The sequence below is a fragment of the Pinus tabuliformis genome, chromosome 9 (assembly GCF_031772625.1).
Source record: "Pinus tabuliformis cultivar Carrire ecotype Pingquan chromosome 9, CPIR1, whole genome shotgun sequence".
NCBI classification, from domain to species: domain Eukaryota; kingdom Viridiplantae; phylum Streptophyta; class Pinopsida; order Pinales; family Pinaceae; genus Pinus; species Pinus tabuliformis.
In genome coordinates this window covers 1,571,752,051-1,571,765,983 of record NC_142307.1, presented here as the reverse complement: position 1 = coordinate 1,571,765,983, position 13,933 = coordinate 1,571,752,051, and the positions used below count along the sequence as shown (strand labels likewise).

The 13,933-nt window shown below is 34.0% G+C and overlaps 1 pseudogene; it reads right to left on the bottom strand.

Annotated features, from left to right (window-relative positions):
• Positions 1-6,294: 6,294 nt before the first annotated feature.
• Positions 6,295-7,508, bottom strand: LOC149154657 (CDP-diacylglycerol--serine O-phosphatidyltransferase 1 pseudogene; annotated as a pseudogene).
• Positions 7,509-13,933: the final 6,425 nt, after the last annotated feature.

The following is a 13,933-nucleotide window of genomic DNA, read 5'->3' as shown; positions in this document are numbered from 1 at the left end:
CACTGTTATAATAGAGTTCTCCATAGCTTGACTAGCAACAGTCCTTTTGAAGTGGGTATGGGTTTTCAACCATTGGGTCTGATTGATGATGTCATGCCTCATGCAACTACACAGACAAAATCCACATATCATACAATCTGAGGTTGATAAAGAAACCTGGTTTATTGAACGCATTCAACACATCCACCAGTAGGTGCAAACATATTGGATAAGTCCAATGCTAAGTACAAGCAACGAAATGATCAACATTAGGTGCCACACAAGTTTCAGGTGTGCGACAAAGTTTGGTTTCATTTGCAAAAAGAACACCTTACCAAAGCCCATCGGATCATCAGATCACTCCGATATGGGCCTTACAACATCACCAAGGTTGTGGGAGACAATGATTTTGAACTTAGCATTCCCCCGTTCCTTGGCCTGCATCCAATGCTCAATGTGGACTACCTTCGGCCATACTTTCCACCATTGCTAGACACATCATACATTGCAGAACAACTAAAACCGACATAGTTGAACCCAGACTACGTGGAACAGGCCATAACTGATCGAATCATGGACACACAGATCAAGAATATTTACATGTAGAAGATCCAAATATATTAGGTTGTCAAAGCTAGCCATCTCCTACACCAAGGCAAGTGGCTCGCCAAGGACCAAGTTGAGCAGAAGTTTTCCCATTGAATGGAGGCACTCAACACAGTGGGGACCATTGCTTCCTAAGCGGCGAAAGAATAATACAAGTGGATATTGGTGGCCACCCACCTATTCCACTTGGACCCCCACCACAGTTCTTTTGGTTTCTTTAATTGTTGCATAGTTTACTATTTTTGGCAATTTTTCGGGACCTGAACTTCAGAGCCATTTTAAGGCCCTAAATGATGTTTTTTTGGAAATACGTAAAACAACAACTTCCAATAGGGGTTTGCAGTCAAAATTTGTATTCCTTGGATAGATCTTTCTAACGAGGCATCGTACACGTCAAACAGAGATTGTATGCAAAAGTTACGACCCCAGGAAGTTAATGTACCAATTTACCCCAACGGGGCCCATAGGCTTTTGGCGCTTCATCTCCTAGGGTTAGGTTTTGGATATTTAGGGTTTTCCATTGTCTCTCAACAATAAATAGGCCTCAGAGTCTCAATATAACATATTTCAAAAGGCATGTAACCGCCACATATCTTCTAAGAGATAAGCTACCATTGCCTGAGCTAGTTTATTTCCATTCTGCATGTAAATACTTTTCAATACTTTGTTATTAATGAATTGAAGGTGTTTTTTCATTGCATATTTGTGTTTTTGTTTATATTTGTATTTTGTTTTGTTCCTTCACAAATCTGAATCAACCCTAGAGTGTAATCTTTTACTTCTATGAGACAACATTCATGCACTCAATAACAAGTTGGGTTTGCAAAAAAGAAGGGTTCTAGTTTTGGCTTTTAGTTCTCCAAAATCAAATGTTGGAAATCAAAATACAATCAATTAACATGGGTGAAAGCACGGAGCTGGTTTGCACTTTTAGACGAAACGAGGGCACGTTTTGGTGAAAAAGGGATGCTTGATGGAGTAATTTTAAGCTCTCGATTGAGCAATTTTTAAGTGCTCGATCGAGTTGTTGAGGTGCTTAAAAATGGATCGATCGAGCATTTAAGCAAAACCTCGATCTATCTCTTGTGTAACCTAGGTTAGGAGCTCGATCGAGCCCTAAAGCTCAATTGAGCCTTAAAGCTGGAAATTTTAAAATTTATGTAAATATCAATAATGATACGCAAACTTTAAAATTGTAAGTATTTGATAGTTAACAAAAAAACATATTTAATTACTAATCACATTTGAATAGGTAATTAACAATGGTATGGATTAATTTCTCATTACCTTTCTAGTGTTTTGTTATATAGATTTGAAAAAGGATTCTATCCCACTTGCAATTGAAATTATAATATTCTTATATTTATAATTTAGTAATTTAAAATTAGTTTTTACCATGATTTAAATTTTCAATGTTATATTTAAATAATTAATTTATTATAAATATAATTTAAATAATAAATTGATTAAACATCAGAAAATTTATCAATATGATTTTAATAAATATTATAATTTTTTATATGTATAAGTGTAACTCAAAAATGTGAATTTGACGCTATTGGAAATGTACATTTTATAAAATTCACTGAAGAGTTAATAAACATGATTCCCTTCATCATAATCATGTCTATTAAAATCAAAATTATACTTATATATGTGTGTGTGTGCATGCGTCCATGTGCAGTAATATCCACTTGTTCAGGAAAATAAACGAGTGCAATAATAATTAATGTAGTTGTAATAGTTCTAAGTTATAATTGAATATAGTTGTAATGGATGCAGCGGTATCCGCGGTTATAAATCTCTCTCAACCTATAAAATTTGATTGTACTCAATTCTATCCTTAGTCTGCACAAGTGCGAAGTATATATAATTTTTTTTACTCTTGACTTAGGCTTGCAATATATATTTTTAAAATGATAAAAACATAAGGAGACCATAAGTTTTAAAAATATATTTGACTCATTTGAATTTGAATAATCTAGATTTAAATGTGCATATAAAATTATTTATAAATTAATAATATTATAAAATTTAGTTTAGTTTAGTTTGTTGTTTTTATTTATTTATTTATTATAATTTGATTTATTTTAACTTAAAATTTATATATAAAAAATTTATAAAATGATTAAGTATAAAAATATGTTATATTTAAAATCAAAACAATAAACAAATTATAATTTTTAAGAATTTCAAAATTGAAAAAGCAAATTTAAAAACTTTTATAGAAAGTTATCTATATATTATTATAATTATTTTCTTGATAAAATAAAATAAAAATTGGATTTACAATTAAGGAAAATTAGAGTTCTGAATATATTTGAATCTTTATATAAAATATCTTTGTGGACTAAATAAATTTTATAAACCTCTTAAAGAGTATTAAGAGGTTTTTTAAAATATAATTATGACAGCTTGATCGAGTCTCTATTTAACCATGTTAAGGGCACGAACGAGGGTTTCTTAAACCCTTGATCAAGAAAAATTAATTTTCAAATACTCTATCAAGCTATTGATGGCCTAAAAAAGGAGATTTAGCTCCTCTTCTGCATATTTTTCTAAAACACCATTTTGTACCCTACCAGATAGCAAGCAAAAATTGTCCTTAAGTGGCAAAGTTGATGATGTTGGATTTGGGAAGGAACCCTCTATCCTATGGCATATGATTTTGAAATTTTTGAATTCATATGATATTTTTTATCTAATTTATTTTAAACATAATGCTTGAAACTTTTTTTAACAAATTCAAAAGGGTTGAATAACAAATCAATAACATAAAATATACACAAAGAAAAATTTTCAAAAAATACCACTATCTTTGTTTATGAGTCCTCTTCAAAAGGGTACTTTTGGTTTTTCAATTTATTTAATGAATTGAAAAAAATCTTACGTGAACACGTGTTTCCAAAATGCAATTGAAATATTACTTCGCCAACTTCGAAAAATTATAAAAAATATAATTTTTCTTAAAAAAATAAATTTTTAATATGAAAAAACTTAGTTCTCTCTATGTAGATCATTCTCATATATATATATATATATATATATATATATATAGACACACACACACACACACACACACACACACACACACACACACACACACACACACAATATATACTAAGTTATGCTACATGAACACATGCATACCTCTTAAGTTTTGCGAAAATTTGCAAGGACATGTATTGCATTAATGAAGCATTGAGAGATTGTATGACACTAAAAGTTTTTGCAAAAAATATCATTAGGAAAAAATATAATTCTCCACATATTGTCTTTTTACTCTGAACCAAATTCACAATGCTTATATGAATTTTGAGGGTTGGAATTTAATAAAAGAGGAAAAACTTGAAATTTCATTGTCACATTTGGCCAAGAAGTGTAACCCATCTTCACGCTTTCACCCACATATAAAGTAATGTCAAGGAATTAAAGACGAGTAAATAATTTTGAAGATGAAATACTAAATTAATTGAAAGTACTGCAACTAAGGATATATTAAGCAAAAATATCAAACCTACTTATAATCTAATTAACAAAGTAAAGGAAAAAAGTTACCCAGAGTTGAGGGGCCCTTCCCAACCTGACTAACACTCGCATGAGAAATAAAATAAGCCTATAGTGATACAACAAAACTTTTGAATCAAACAACATTTTTTGATGCAAAATTATCTCTATTTACAATAAGGCAACACACAGGCTTTCTGCCACAAATGAAACTCCTAATAAGCTACCATTTCCCAAGAATGTTACATAATCAATTATCAACGTCCCCAAATTGTTATACATTTGAATATTTGTACAATAGGAGCATTAGGTTGAGTAAAAACCAATCCCCCAATATTAAATTTGTCCTAGAATACATTCAATATAGCAAAAAATATAACACTGAAGGTAAATTTGGGTCATTGTATTCCCATAATAAAAGTACATCATAACAAATCATTTCCACACTTTGAAAATGATTGAGATTTGTTACTCTCGCAATCCTGGAGTTTATTTGGCATTTTCCTCAAATATAGGAATTATCTATAAATCTCGGCGAATTTGTGCATTTTGGGAAGATTGGCATTAAAAAACCAAGGATATATCTCAAATTGTCTGGTATTTTGGAAAAAAACTACATGTAACCAATTTTCCATACTGGGAACAAAATCTGTGATTTGAAATTTTTCATATTCACTCTCATTTCCTATGGATTTGTTACTGAAATTTACTGCCTGGAAACTTTGACCAGTAACATTGTTTTAGAGTTTGAGCTTCGATGGCACAAAGAAAACTTCTAAACTCTCGAATCTATATTCCATTAAAATTTCAAAACGTTTGCTTGATTTTTGGCAAATGACTACAATGTTATTTATACCTGAGAAGGAAAGATCTAGAGTTTTCAAAAGGTGGCTTATCTCCTCAAATTTTGGAGGAAAGCAGGGAAATTCCCCTTGATGTTTTTGGGGTCTATCATAATATCTTTTCAAAAAACAATTTATTTCTCTAGTATTTTCTAAAAATCAACAAAATCTAGAATCCTCAAAAAACACTTCTTAGATTTAGAAAAACACATAATTTATTATGACACTCCTACATCAAGCTTCAAACATGTGACTTAGGTGTTATATGACTAGCCTATAATTACCTTTTCACGTCATTCTTAAAAACCCATGTCTCCAAATTTCTTCTAGAAGGGTGCAAATATGCCAAACATGATTGGGTATTGGAAGTGAACTGTTGGTACAAGAACTAGACTAAATGATTTTTCATTAGAAAAATCAACTTAAAACTCTTTCAATTCATTATATACTTAGGAATTAATAACAATAAGAAAATTTTACATATATGTACTTGTGAAATGGTTTTGGAATCAAAGGGGTATAAATGCATAATAACATGGGAAATATGCGGTTATGAGTGTAAGATATAAGCGACAATAGGTAAAATGAGGCTTTGAAAAAGATAACAACATGAGATCCCAACATCTCCCCACACCAATTTATTGGTATGTCCTCATGCAAAAGAAATTCTTCCTCAAAACTTCAACAAAGTCATGTTGCATCTATTAAAATGTTCAGAAGATCCATAACAAATGTCTTTACACTTCATTCTTCACCAACAATTCTTTTTTCATTTATGAATCATAGAATCATATTTCTTGAACCTATTAAACAATAGTATCTCACTCAGTTGTGTTGTACAGACCATCCATTTATGTGGAGCTTCTATTGCAAATATGTAACAACAGTATCTACTAACTCATCTCGGTATGTAGAAATAGTTTTCGTCTTCTTATCATATGGGTGTCCAATGTGAGTCATAAATAGTGATGTCCAATGTGAGTCATAATAATGGGCCTTTCACCTTGCTCCACTATATTGTATATGGTTGGTAAAGTCACACCGATTCTATGGTGATCTAGTATTTTACCTTTCTTCACAATGTTGTGATTGACCCTAAGAAGAATCACCTTATCTCTGAGATCGACCTCCTATAGCAGAGGCATTTTCGGATCAATCTCCACTTGACCATGAAATCCAATGAGCATTTTTTACTACCGACTTCCTCGTAAATGTTAGCTTTCACTCACTTTAGTATGCTAAATATGTCTTCAATTCCATCAATAGCATGCTTATTTTCATGCCGAATAATATCATGGATAGAAAAAGATGAGGACGCTCTAAGCCCACTCTATAATATTCATGGCCACTGTTAATTTGGTTAGCCAAGTATAAGCCTCTCCACATGAATAAGTACACATGATATTGCAAGGGTACTTACACAACAAATTTTTTTCCTACCATGTGATTCTCCACCGGGAGTGCACTCAAATATGCCATCAAAATTTTTGTAATTTGCTACATAATTGATGGCCTTTCCGACATCAATTTTATCAAGTCAATGAAAATTTTATAGGAAAACTAAATAACATGAAAACAAGGTGTCAATATTCCCCCATTTATTGCCTACAAAAGATCCATGAGTCTTGCTATAATCCCATGATATAAGTTGATATATGGCCTGCAACAATAACATCTAACTTATCAAGCAGAGCCAATATTTTCACAACACTCAAGCTATATAAAATATGAGGATCATAGCCAACATTTCCATTGAATCCACCACATTCATGTTGGAATTTCAATACCCAATAAATAACTTCTTCTCGATCCATAGTATCCAACTTCCCCATGAGATCAAATACTATCAATCCCCAATATGGCCCCACCTTTTTTTAATTGGTATTTTGTCTTGAAAATATAGTTGTACTCACAAATGGTAGGTAAAGCAACAAGACAACATATAATCAATATATGGACATTTAAGGGATTTTAAGGAGGAATCCATAAACAAAACTTGAGGATCAATGCATTTAGCTCCACATTCAAGATAACAATGATCAAGCCAAGAACTTGTCTAAAACAATAAGGTCCCGATAGAAGATGCCAATAATCCTTGTCCCAATATGTAGGTGTGAACTAACATAGTGTGTGTTTCACTTTACCCATAACACTACATTGTAGGCTTATTCCAACCCATTCATAGGTTTTTTCCATCAATATATCAAACAGTTTTCATACTTGCCCATATACCAAACTAGTTGCAATCAATATATCCAAAATAACAGTATCCCACCAATATTCATTAAAATTAGGCATCATATTGTTAAAGGTGACCTCCATCATCTCAAAGCTAATAGAGAGTGACCACATAAGTGCCTAGTTATGGATCATTATATCTTTTCCCCACCATCCAAGAACATGAGCCAAAACAAATTCATCAAAGAAAGTTTCATAAACATTGTTAAACCTGCTCATTGGATTATATGTGGTATAAATCTGACAATACCCACAATATGATCTCTCATAGAGTTCAATGCCAAAATCAGGATGGACATACTTCATAACTTGTCAAGCATCGTCACACTTCCCCATCAATTCAAATAATGTCCACCAATTTGGATCAACGTGATTAGAATTCAGAAAGGGAATTAATGTGTTGAATAATGGTTTCATATTCTTCCAAAGTGGCATAACGTCTATGATTCTTCAATCAATCATGATCTAAGGCCACTTGTAATTGCATGTAGTGTGCAGGGTTAAAGGGTTTGTTGTGGTGGTGACTAAACTTGTATGCATCCAAGGCCAAATCTGCAACCTCCACCACGAAAAGCACCCACTATTGTCTACATAATCCTTAGTGTTCTTCCTTTATTTCCACTCTACTTCATCATTTCCCCCTGGATTTAAACCTGATGTACTACATTTTAATTTCACACCAACACTTTCAATGCAATAAAGCCCCATCTCCACACAAAAGGAACAAGATATAATGGTAGTGTAAATGTGAAATAGAATAATTCAAATATACCACCATCACAATTTACTACTTGGGATCAGTTCTAGAGCTTATGCTTGAGTAAAATCTTGAAGAAAACATTGTGCAATTGCAAACCGATGTTTGGCATGTCTATTTAAGTCTCCCTAACTAAGATTATAAGCATAGGAGAACCAATGAAAACATAGAGTTCATTTAGTTTTTCAACATAAGAGGGGTGTTATGTTATGAGAAACGAGAAATGGGAAACAAAACAAGAAACTAAAATGGGAAGAGAAATAGAGTTTTGGTGGTTTCACATTCAAGAAATGAGGAGAGAGAAAAAACAAGGAAAATATGAAAAACATAAAACAAATCATTCATCATCAACTATGAGTTATACTTAAGCCATGGCGCCATGATTTTCGCTAGCTCAAAATAAAAATTTGAAGCACACTGAACTCTTACACAAGGTCATGGAAAGAAGATTTTGCAAACAAAATTTCCACACCGCAGTACTACAACACTACATTTCTAGACAAATTCTCAGTCCTCTATTCATATAGTAGAAACTTTAAAAAATAAGAGCACTCACAACTTTCTTACATATTTTTCAATTTAGAATTTACATCGTTAGATTGATTTGCAAACGAGCATGAAAGGAGCATCCATGAAATTCAAGCCTTTATATTTTCAAATAAATCTCCTTGGCCACTGCTTCCAAGCTCTTTATCATGAATGCTTTTTGTTGAAAATAGCAAGAAGAAATGTTAAAAATAGCATCTAGAAATGCCAATTTAATTTGTCCTTCAAATAAATTGTGAATTAAATTGTAATTCTATTCCCATAGCAACTTGTAAAAGTTAATTAAGTTAAATTGACTTAATTTACTTAGGAAATTCGAGTTGGAAGTCTATTTAAAGTCATGTAGAGTGATCCATGAATTTTAGGGGCCCAGGTTGAGTTCTTTGCAGTTGTAATTAGATAACTCAGTCTAATTAAGTTATAATCAGTTAAACTAGTTCTAACTGTTGGAGGAACTAGTAGAGGTCTAGTAATGCACCAGTACCACACCAGTTAACTGAAGATTAAATCATAAATAAATCATGCATGTCAGTTCAGAGGAAGACCCAGTTGAGATTAGAGTTCAAGGAAACTGTAATATCAGTTGTATAATTTTATGAGTTGTACAGATAGTGCATGCAATCATAAGAAGGCCTAAAATAAATCATTCCTTAATTAGAGAAATTGACATTAAAAAGAGGAATTAAGGCACAAGTTTAATAATTTTTTGGTGAGCACGAGTCGGTGAGACCAAGGAATCAGAAGCAAAAGTTTTTGTGTGGAGCTTGTGAGGGCAAGGAAGTAGGGGCTTGGAAGGCTAGTAAATTGGCTAAGTGTTGGCTAGAGTTAGCCTAGGAAGCAAAGAGATAGATTGTACTAGTGCAGGAATTGTTCAAGATGAACAAGCATTGTATTTTCTTCTCAAATCTTCTGGTTAATGCAATATAGATAGCTGGAGTTTTGAGCAGTTGGTTTCCCCAGAGATATATTGTGTTATGTGCGATTGATATTCTTCCTTTTCTGCTTATTGTTTTCATCGATCAATTTCGGTTTTGGATGAAGAGTAGAGGAGATTCTTGTCTTGTTTTTTATCATATCACATAAGTTGTTGAATATACAAGTAAAAATCTACATGGTATCAGAGCTCGATTTGTAGAAATATCTACATGGTATTGGAGTTGAAGACATCATAAAAGAGAAGAATTATGGAACTCTGGTTCCGAGCTGATCTAGAAGACCCTATGTGCAGAACACTTAATGGAGCTAGAAGGCTGCTAGTGGGCAAGTACATGAGCTAATGTTTAGTGACATAAAATGAGTTGCAATCATTGGTATTGGTAGATTGAGGAGCAAGAAACTTTTTTGGGTGGCGAGTTTGTAGAGCAGATCTAAATTTTTTTGTTGAAAATTTTCAAAAAGAAATAGTAGATATAGATTCCTTGAGAAAAAATACCCAAATTCAAAAAAAGTCGATCAAATCAGGGTTTAGATGAGAGAGATATCACTGATTTAAAATCGACTCTTTTTTTAGAAAATTTTGTGACAGCGAATGTGCAAGTGAAGAACCTGTATGAACTTGAGGTACAAGATGCATGCAAATCTTTAAGGAGCAAGGAAAAGGTTAGAGATTTGGTGGTTGAGAGGGAGAATGAATTACCTCTACACATGCAGCCCCAGAAGAAGCCTCGAAACAAGTCTCAGAAAGTTGTGGAGTAGCAACAATTGGAGAAGCAGAGAGGCGACCGAGAGCAAGCATCCACTCAAGCCTAGTAGGGGGAATTTCGAGCCAAGTGGGCAGAGGGAGCACATGCAGCCATACCTCTAGGTGAGAGGTGGGGCGATATGAAGTTTTAGTCCCAAGAGTGCAGAAATTTGGGCAGGGTCCATTGAGAGGTTTTGTCTCCTGGATCATTACCTTGCTATGAGAACCCATAGTACATAGTAGCAGGATGGATCAGTGGTGGTTGGTGCAATCAGATATCAGGGTGATAGAGGCAGAGGCTAGCAGTAGTCAGATACTCGGGATCGTGGAGCAGAGTTGACAACAGTGCAGATGGAACATAGGAAAATTCAACAGAAGCGCAGAGTTTTCAGTCGACAAAGGCAGAGCTAGTAGCAGTCAGAGACTCTGGTGATAGATGCATTATGCTGATTCACTTTGGGTTTTTTTTTTTTTTTTTTTTTTTCAGTTTCAAAAATTGTAGTAGAAACAACACTAGAGGTGTTGCATGCAAAACATCCCAAAGGTACCAGATCGTGGTAGAGTTGAATTCATTTCTTCTTGAGAGGGAGTGTTGAAAATAGCAACAAGGAATGTTAAAAATAACATTTAGAAATTCCAATTTAATTTTCCCTTGCATTAAATTGTGAATTAATCATAATTATATTCTCATAGAAACTTGTAATAGTTAATTAAGTTAAATTGACTTAATTGACTTAGGAAATTCGAGTTGAAAGTCTATCTAGAGTCATGTAGAGTGATCTCTAAATTTTAGGGGCCCATGTTGAGTTCTTCGGAGTTGTGATTAGAACTGTTGGAGGAACTAGTTGAGGTCTAGTAGTGGAGTAGTGTACCAGTGCATCATTAGTACCTCACAATTTAACTGAATATTCACTCATAAATAGCTCATGCATGTCAGTTTGTTATGAAACCAACTCACAAAAAGATAGAAAAGAGAGATCCATGCCTTAGAATTCAGCCTCTTCGAGGGGTCAACCTCCTTTACATTACATAAATGAGCAATTCTTGGATGATTCAAATGACAAAACCTCCTTTCTATATATAGGAGTCGAAGGAGTCACAATATAACCCAGCCGGCCTAACAATAATAATATAAAGCCACAAAAATAACAATAGAGGAATTCTATGGGGCACAGTAATACAATATGGGGACAATAGGGGCACAACAATATTAATAAGGGATACAACTACAATAGTAATGGGGTAATCAATAGTATTATAGGGACCCAACATGCCCCTATCCTTCAAAAAAGTGTTGTCCTCAACGCTTCGGTAGTTCTGGATGCTTCTGTATAAAATTCTCATCCTCCCATGTTGAATCTTCAATGGATAAGTTCTTCCACTTGATAAGATACTCCGAAATTGATCGATTTCATAACTGTCAAGTTCTTGTTTCTGTGATTGCTTCTGGTTCCAATATAATTTTTCCTTCCTCGTCAAGTCCTAGCAATATTGTTTGAACTAGGAGCTTGTCACCTATAACCTTCTTTAAACATGAAACATGGAAAACTGGGTGCAATCGAGAAGCTGCAGTAAGCTCCAATTTGTATGCCATAGTACTAATCTTTTGCAACACCTTGTACGGACCATAATACTTTGGTGATAATTTATTATCCCTCTTAGCTTGCTTGATGGAAATTTGCTTATATGGTTGTAGCTGTAGGAATACACAATCACCTACATCAAAACTTCTTTTGCTACGATGTTGAACTGCCTATTGTTTCATTCTATTCTGTGCCAACACGAGGTTATCCTTTAAGAGTTGGACGATATGTTGTTGATGTTCGATGTGATGTTCCATTGCTTGAACCTTAGAATTTTCTCTTAAATATGACGTGATGGATGGTGGCTGTTATCCATAAAGTGCCATAAATGGGGTCATTTTTGTTGCTGTATGGAAGGAAGTGTTATACCACCATTCAGCCAGAGGCAACCATTTGACCCATTGTGTCTGTTTATCAGATGCAAAACAACGAAGATATCCTTCCAAACATTTGTTTACTATCTCAGTTTGCCCATCAGATTGAGGATGATAAGATGAGCTATGAGCTAACTGAGTACCAAGACAAGAAAATAATTTTGTCCAAAAATTTCCAGTGAAAATGGGATCTCTATCACTTATAATAATCTTTGGGTTTCCATGTAGCTTTTGAATTGTTTTCATAAATGCAGTAGAAACTGTACTGGCTTTAAATGGATGTGATAATGCACAAAAGTGTGCATACTTGGTAAGTCTGTCAACTACCACCATGATGACACTCTTTCTCTTAGACTTGGGTAAACCTGTGATAAAATCCATTGAAACCTCCTCCCAACATTGGCTTGGAATGGGTAAAGGTTGTAATAGACCCAGTGTCTTAATTGTTTCAACTTTATTTTGTTGGCAAACCAAACATTCCGCCATAAACTTTTGAATATCTGATTTAAGGCCCTCCCAAAAAAATTCCTTCTTAACCCTGTGGTAAGTTTTTAAAAATCTTGAGCGCCCTCCTAAGGGAGAAGTGTGCAATTCCATAAGAATCTTTTGTTTTAGCTGGGAATTCTTACAGAGGTATAAGTGATCTTTGTACCATAACAAATCATTTTGCTAGCTAAATGTATCAGACGTATTGGAGTCTTGTTGTAACTTTTGAATAAGTTCCCACACTTCTTCATCATTCTTCCATTCCTCCCTTGCTTCGTTTATTTAATCTAGTTGGATAATAGAAATGGCACACAACAATGCTTCCACATCCTCATCCTTTCTTGAGAGTGCATCTGCCACCACATTTTGCTTCCCTTTTTTGTAGATGATTTCAAAGTCATAACCCAACATCTTTGTGACCCACTTTTGTTGCTCTTCAGAGGATAATCTTTGTTCTAAAAAGTATTTAAGGCTATCATGATCCGTTTTTACCTTGAAGTGTCTTCCCATTAGGTAGGGTCGCCATTTCTTAAGTCAATGGAGTATTGCCAACATTTCCTTCTCATAAATAGCTTTGTGTAAAAACTTTCCCTTGATTGGATGACTTTCGAAAGCAATGGGTCTTTCATCTTGCATTAAAACAGCACCAATTCCATTTCCTGAAGCATCACATTCCACAATAAAGGTTTTTGTGAAGTCTGGTGTAGCTAAGACCGGTGCTTGGCACATTGCCCCTTTAAGATGCTCGAAGGCCTTTGTTGCTTTTGGAGTCCATGAAAATGCATCTTTCTTCAATAATGTTGTTAGAGGTGCTGCCATTCTCCCATAATTCTTAACAAACTTGCGATAATACCCTGTCGACCCGAGAAATCCTCGCAGATGCTCTATGGATGTGGGGATTTTCCATTCCTTAATGGCTTTAATTTTGCTAGGGTCTACCTTAACTCCTTCATGAGATACAATATGACCTAGATATTCCACCTCTTGTACTCCAAAGAAACATTTGGATCTTTTTGCATATAATTGTTTCTCATCCAATAGTTGTAGCAACCTGTCAACATATTCAACATGATCCTTCCAAGACTTGTTGTAGATTAGTATATCATCAAAAAATACTAACGCAAATTTTCTAAGGAATGGTTTGAAAATGGAATTCATCAAACCTTGAAATGTTGAAGGTGCATTGGTATGGCCAAAAGGCATGACCACAAATTCATAATGACCCTCATGAGTTCTAAATGTTGTTTTCGGAATGTCTTCAGTCTTCATTCTGATTTGATGATATCCTGAATGAAGATACAACATGGTGAAGTAAATTGATCCATGCAATTCAT